This window comes from Staurois parvus, unplaced genomic scaffold (assembly GCF_062004578.1).
Source record: "Staurois parvus isolate SC_StPar_1 unplaced genomic scaffold, SC_StPar_1.0 ptg000402l, whole genome shotgun sequence".
Taxonomy (NCBI): domain Eukaryota; kingdom Metazoa; phylum Chordata; class Amphibia; order Anura; family Ranidae; genus Staurois; species Staurois parvus.
This window is the reverse complement of record NW_028318198.1, coordinates 6100465-6107693: the sequence shown is the minus strand read 5'-3', so window position 1 is coordinate 6107693 and position 7229 is coordinate 6100465.

The following is a 7229-nucleotide window of genomic DNA, read 5'->3' as shown; positions in this document are numbered from 1 at the left end:
GGCGCTGCTGAGCACCGATGGGCGCCACTGCTGGGCACTATTTGTGCTGCACTGATAATCAGTGCCCTTATTATCAGTGCGGATGTCATCTGTCACATTTGCCGGTTATCAGCAATACTTTCCTAATGCTGTGACAGAGTTAGGAAAGTGCTGCAGATAACCAGCAACTGTATTTACTTTGTGATCAGCTGGACACAGCTGATCACGTGGTAAAAAGCCACAGTGATTGGCCTTTTACCTTGTCATGTGATCATCTGTGTCCGTAGGACACAGTGATCACAGACAGCGCCGGGTGCGCGCCACTGGGGGCGCGTTGGGGGCATGTTCTGGGAGGACATCATATGACGCCCTCCCAGAACTGGACAACTGCGCTGTAGCCATCAGTCGGCTATAGCGCGGTTGTAAAGTGGTGAAAAAGTGCTGCCTTTTTAATGAAAGGAGAAATCAACAATTGACTTTAGACAACTTAGTGGTCAGCATGATGCTATTTTACAATTTCTTTTCTGCAAGTCATCAGATTTGTATTATCCACTTCACCTCCAGAAGGTTTTACCCCCTTCATGACCAGGGCATTTTATGCTATTCAGAACTGTGCTACTTTAACTGCAATTGCGTGGTCATGCATCACTGTATCCAAAATAAATTTATATAATTTTTCTTTTGGTGGTATTTGTTCACCCATGGGTTTTTAATTTTTATTATATAAACGAAAAATACTAAAAATTTTTACAAAAAATATTTTCTTTTTCTTCTGTTTCTATGTAAAATATATCCGATTAAAACATTAAATTTCTTCATAAATTTAGGCCAAAATGTATTCTGCTATATGTTTTTCATAAAAAAAAAAAACCCCAATAAGTGTAAATTAATTGGTTTGTGTGAAAGTTATAGGATCTAAAAACTATCATATATATACTGGAATTTATGCAGCTATAGACACTGTACTGTAATGGCGGTGATCAGCAGCTTATAGTGAAACTGTGATAGTGTGGCGGGCAATCTGGTACTAACAGACACTGGCTTGGAGAGGCACTAACTGATTAACTAAAACTGATGTCGCTAGTGACACTAATACAGTGATCAGATAATATTGTACACTGTTTTAATGACTCTGGCTGGGAAGGGTTAGCATCTAGGAACAATCAAGGGGTTAACTGTGTGTCTAGCAAGTGTAATGTGTGTGCAATGTGTGCTGCTTTTACTTAGAGATCTGGCTTCTTTTCTCCCTGCTTTTCAAAGAGCAGATACAGCCAGATCATGTTCTGTTTACACAGAACACATAAATCATTGTGTAAGGGAATTCCTGTACAGCAACTGGCGCAGAGATATGCAAATGTGTGCAACATCATGCATAGGAATAAGCACAGGCACATTGCTAATAAAATGAGCATAGGCTCAGGTATGTGCACAAGGATGTGCGCACATGAGTGCATGCACGCACAAGTGTGCCCACAGTTTCTGGTGCCAGATGGGCTATTTAAGGTAGGCTCTTACTCTCTGTCAGTGCTGACTGGTCTTCAGCTGTTTTCTTGTGTCCTGCTTGTATCCTGTGTGGTATCTGTTGCTGAGCCGACTTGCCATTAACCTGCTCTTGGATCCTGCTTATGCTTCTACTTATTGGTTTCTGATGCTAGCTTACTCCTGACCACGTTCCTGGCTGATGTTTTTTTTTTATAACTATTGTTTTTTATTGGTCATTTGATTGTTTACAACAATTAACAGTATTATCACAATAATGTATTACAGATTTGTAAAGGATATAGATAACAGATTATGAGCATATTCAACATCTTACAAAATTCAGCTTAAAACAATGTGACTTTGTAGTCATTACTGTCATCAGTACATTTCTTTTTTTTATAAGTATGCATTGTTTGTTTGAAATATTCAGTAAATCATTAGGTTAGAGAAGAAAGGAAGGTTGTGAGAAGTGGAGATCTGAGATTAGAGAGAAGTAGAATAAAGAATGAGATTTGAAATTATTATTTATTTCCGTTTTTGAGATAATAGGGTGATAATAATAGAGTGGAGTAGTTGTATCTCTAGTGGTGTTTGATTGGTACATCTTGTAGTCTCTTATGTAACGGTACATCGATGATCTTTGAGCCATAAGTCCCAGTGTTTCCGGAATTTAGCACATGAGTTGTGTATTTGAGCAAAGGTTTTTTCAAAGGCTGTGTTTTTGTTCAGGATTTCAGTTACTGTGTGAATGGATGGCGTTGTATTTGGTTTCCAAAGCCTGGCAATACTCAATTGTGCCGCTATCAAAATATGCATTAGTACAGTTCTGGACTGTGGTGGGAGAGGAGTTTGTAATTGATGTTATAAACGTGAAGATATCTGACCAGAATGTTGTAATTTGTGGACATTCCCACCTTGTATGGTACAGGGATTCTTGTTGGTTACAGTTCCTCCAGCATAGTGAGGAGGAGCGGTTGGATGAACGTGCTGCCAAATGTTGTGGAGTTATGTACCATCTGTGTAATATATTTTGGGCTGATTCCCTATGGTTAATGCATCTGGTAGTTTTCCTAGTCCAGTTTCCTGCTGTTTGCCATTGTTGAATCTGGAATCGTTTCCCAATGTCTCGTTCCCATTTATGCATCGTTGGCAGGGCTTTCTTTCTGCCGGAACGCGGCGGTACTGCGTTCCGCCACCTTTTTCTTCTTGTCCCCGCTCACCGACTGCCTCTGCAGAGCTGACAAGCTATGCAGAGCAGCGAAAGTGACAGGTGCCGGACGCGGCTTGTTTATGTCATGCTTGCGCGTGCCCGGCACCTGTCACTGCCGCTGCTCACAGCCGGTGAGCGGGGACATGCACGCTTCACCCCCCCCCCCCTCTACCGCCAGCGTGTAAACATCGGGGGCGCGGACGATGGGCGAGGACACTATGCACGCTTCACCGCCCCCCCCCGCCGGCGTGTAAACATCGGGGGCGGCGCGGCGACATCAACGGCAGTGACAGCGTGGACGCAGGGGCCGTACAGCTTGGAGTAGGTAAGCTGCGCTCGGCTCCCTGTCACTGACTGCAGTATCATGTATTGCTCTAAATTTTTACTCTCTCCCCAGCCTGTGCCCACCTAAACTATCCCAACCACCTGTGCCCACCTAAACTATCTGAGCCCACCTAAACTATCCTCACCCACCTGAGCCCACCTAAACTATTTCAGAACGCAATTGCTCAGCGCTCAGCGGCGCCGATCGAGAGCGCCCCTCCTGTGCATGAGGAACAGGAAAGATAAATTCAGTGATGGACGGTATTTTTTGGAGGAAAAGGTGGCAACCCTAGGGGAGCCTGTAGGAGCAGGCACATCTACCAGACAGGGTACACATGCATGCTAGACTGATTTTATATCTATGCTGGACGTTTACAAACGGCCTGCCATGATTTTATATCTATGCATGTGTTCCTGGTGTCAGTACGGTACTGATTTTATATCTATGCGTGTGTTTCTGGTGTCAGTACGGTACTGATTTTATATCTATGCATGTGTTTCTGGTGTCAGTACGGTACTGATTTTATATCTATGCGTGTGTTTCTGGTGTCAGTACGGTACTGATTTTATATCTATGCATGTGTTTCTGGTGTCAGTACATTAGTCATTTTATATCTATGCATGTGTTTCTGGTGTCAGTACATTAGTCATTTTATATCTATGCATGTGTTTCATGCAGATCATGCAAGAGGCAGCCGGGGGTCCGATGACATCATTTCCCTTATATGGTATGTACGGGAAATGATGTCATCGGAAGCCCCTCCCAAATTTTACTTGCATTCCTGTTCTCTAAAGGGGTGGTCCTAGGGTTTGATGGGGGCGTGGCCAGGTTTGGGTGGGGGAGTTCCACCACCTTTCCTCTGAGAAAAAAAGCCCTGATCGTTGGTAATTTCCCTTGGTGACGATGTTGAAGAAAGATATTATATATGAATGAGATACCTCGTTTGTGAGAATCTATTCTTTCATAAAAGTTGGTCAAAGATCTGAGGAGAGAATCCTCTTGGTATTTCAGGTTGCGTAATGCATGACGAATTCTTAGATATTTGAAAAAGTCCTTATGCATAATTTTGTATGTTTCAGAAAGTTGTTGAAATGTTTGTAGGGTACCATTGGCACATAGTTGGGCAAGATTTTGAAGGCCTGCTTTTGACCAGGATTTAAGTTCTAGATCAGGTGTCATCGATGATATGGAGAGTAGAGGAATGAAGCCATTAATTGTAGGGCAATTTCCCAGGTGCGGAGAGTCACATTAATTGTGTCTAGGCAGTATCTTAGGGCTCTATGAGTGAGAGTAAGAGCTCCCAATGTGGCTTGAGTGTCACTATGGATAAGGGACTGTTCTATCTGTACTCATCGTTTGTCTATTTGAGGTGACCACCAATGCTGTGCCTGATCCAACACTATTGCTTTATAGTATAATTGTAGATTGGGGGCTTCCATACCTAAATTTGATTGAGAAGTGTATAATGTCAATTTGTTGACCCATGCCTTTTTGTGTTCCCAGATGTAGGTGTTTAATAGTGATTGTAGTTTTGTATGGATGAAGATAGTAATGGTATTGGGATGGCTCAAAAGAAATATAAAATGTGTGCTAAGATAAACATTTTTACAATAGCAATTCTCCCAACCCATGAAATAGTGGTGTTGGAGAACTCTTTACATAGTTCTGTTATTTTAATGAGTAGATTGGAAAAGTTGATCTTAAATGTGTTTGAGTGGGGAGATGTTAATTTTATTCCGAGGTATGTCATTTGTGATGATGTGGCCCATGAGAAGGGGGAGATTGATGAAATTTGTTTATGTAGTTTAGGTGGGATTGCTATCGGCAACATGGAGGATTTGGCTTACTTTACTTTGTACATGGATAATAAGCTAAATTGCGAGATAACCTTTTGCAATGCTATTATTGAGATGATGGGGTCGGTCATAGCAATTATGATGTCTTCAGCGTATAGTCCTATTTTATTTGTTTTGTGACTATTTTGATACCTCCAATGTCAGATTGTATACGTATCGCTTCTGCCAATGGTTCTATGCATAAAGCAAAGATTAAAGGTGATAAGGGATACCCTTGCCTTGTACCATTTGATATCTGAAATGGGTCAGAGAGTATACTAGATGACCATACTTTAGCACTAGGGCATGTATATAAAGCCATACTTGCTTTCTTGAACGAAACCTGTTATTCCAAATTTTTCTTGTACCAGTTGTAGGTATGGCCAGTAGATTCTGTCAAACGCCTTTTCTGCATCTAATGAGATGAGCAGAGATCGTGTTTTTGTATGTAATTTGCCCATTGAGCTAAATTTATGAATCTACGTGTGCCGTCTGGTGCTTGATATCCGTTGATAAATCCAACCTGATCTGAATTAATTAGTTTTGGTAATAATGATTGAAGTCAGTTGGCTAGTGGTTTGGCATAAATCTTCGTATCTGTATTTAAAAGTGATATAGGTCTAAAGTTGGCTGGTGATGTGGGAGGTTTGCCTGGTTTTGGCAGTGTGATAATAAGGGCTTCTAATGTTTCTTTGGGGATATTTTCAGATGTTGTGAATTTATTAACAAATTTATGTAGATATTGGATAAGGGTTGGAGCAAAGGTTTTGTAATATTCATTGTTATAACCATCAGATCCTGGTGATTTATGAGAAGGGAGATCATGAATTATTTTATTAATTTCAGAAGTGGTGAAGGGTTGTGATAAGGAGTCTAGTTCTTCTGTGGAGATCTTAGGAAGTTGTAGTGATTCCAGAAATGTATTGATTTGGTTATCAGTAGGAGGTGTAAATTCTTGAGAGTTTTTTATGTTATATAGTGTTGCATAGTATCTACTAAAAGCATTGGCTATATCTAGTGGATTTATAAGTTTTCCCTTAGATGGGTCTTTTAGATATGCAATTTTTTATTTGGATTGATATCGATTAAATTGTTTTGCTAAATGTGGTCCTGCTTTATTTGCCTGCGTGTATGATATAAATTTTAATTTTTTTATCATAAAGTCATATTGCTCCATGAGTTGAAGCCTTAGTTTCTCTCGTAGAGAGCGTAGCTGAGATAACATCATTTGGTCTAGGTTTTGTTTGTGTTGTGATTCCAAGAGTTTAATTTGCAATAATATGTCTGTAATTGTTTTAGCTTTCCTTTTTTTCGTAAGCCCCTAATTTGATGAGTATTCCTCTCATGTATGCCTTGTGTGCATTCCACAGAACAAAATCATTGACCTCTGTATTGTTATTGATATGTAAATAGAGTAATTCCTTCTCTATTTGAGATTTATAATGTTGGTTTGTAATTAGGGCTGAGTTTAGTCTCCATACAGAGAGGTTGTTGGGGTATGGTGTTGTAAAAATTTCTGATGTGAGCGGGGCATGGTCTGACCATGTGATGGAGCCAATTTCGTTTCTAGATATTTGCTGTTAAGATCTTTTATCTGTTAAAAATAAATCAATCCCTGAGTATGAATTTTGGGAGTGAGAAAAGTATGTATAGTCTTTTTCGTCACCATGGAGACATCTCCATGTATCATATAGATCTTCTGATTCTATAAATGATGTTAGAGTATGTGATTGTCTGCGCAGTTTGTTAGTGGAGTCTAGGTTTGTATCTATTACCTCATTAAAATCTCCACAAATGATTAAAGCTCCTTGTCTTAGTAGTTTAATTTTGTTTGATATGCTTTGGAAGAAGGTTTTATGTCCTTTGTTTGGTGCATACATTTACCAATGTCATTAAGAAATTGTTGATATGTGCAACTAAGATAATATATCTACCTTGTGGGTCTGAGATTATTGATTGAATTTGTATAGCTATTGTGTCTTTTATTGCAATCATTAGTCCTTTGCTTTTTTATTAGCATTTGCAAAAAAGTATTGTATGAATTTCCTATGTTTGCATGTAGGTGGGTTAGTCTTGTTAAAGTGTGTTTCTTGTACACACAGTATATCACATCTGGTTTTTAAAGATTCTCTCCATAGAGATGTGCATTTGTAAGGGCTATTAAGTCCTTTAACATTAACAGATGTTATGATGACCATTTTTGGGTTTTATATAATTGCTCTAAAGTAGCTAGTATTGTAGTTATAAGTTGTAGGTACCAAGCACAGCACTGATCATCCCCATCCCCATGATCTGAAGGGTATCTGGTTTTTTAGATGTATCCATCAATAGAAATGTTAGCTGAATATGGGGATAAGGAGAATGTAATAAGCATAGTAAGAATATAAAAGAGTAGGAA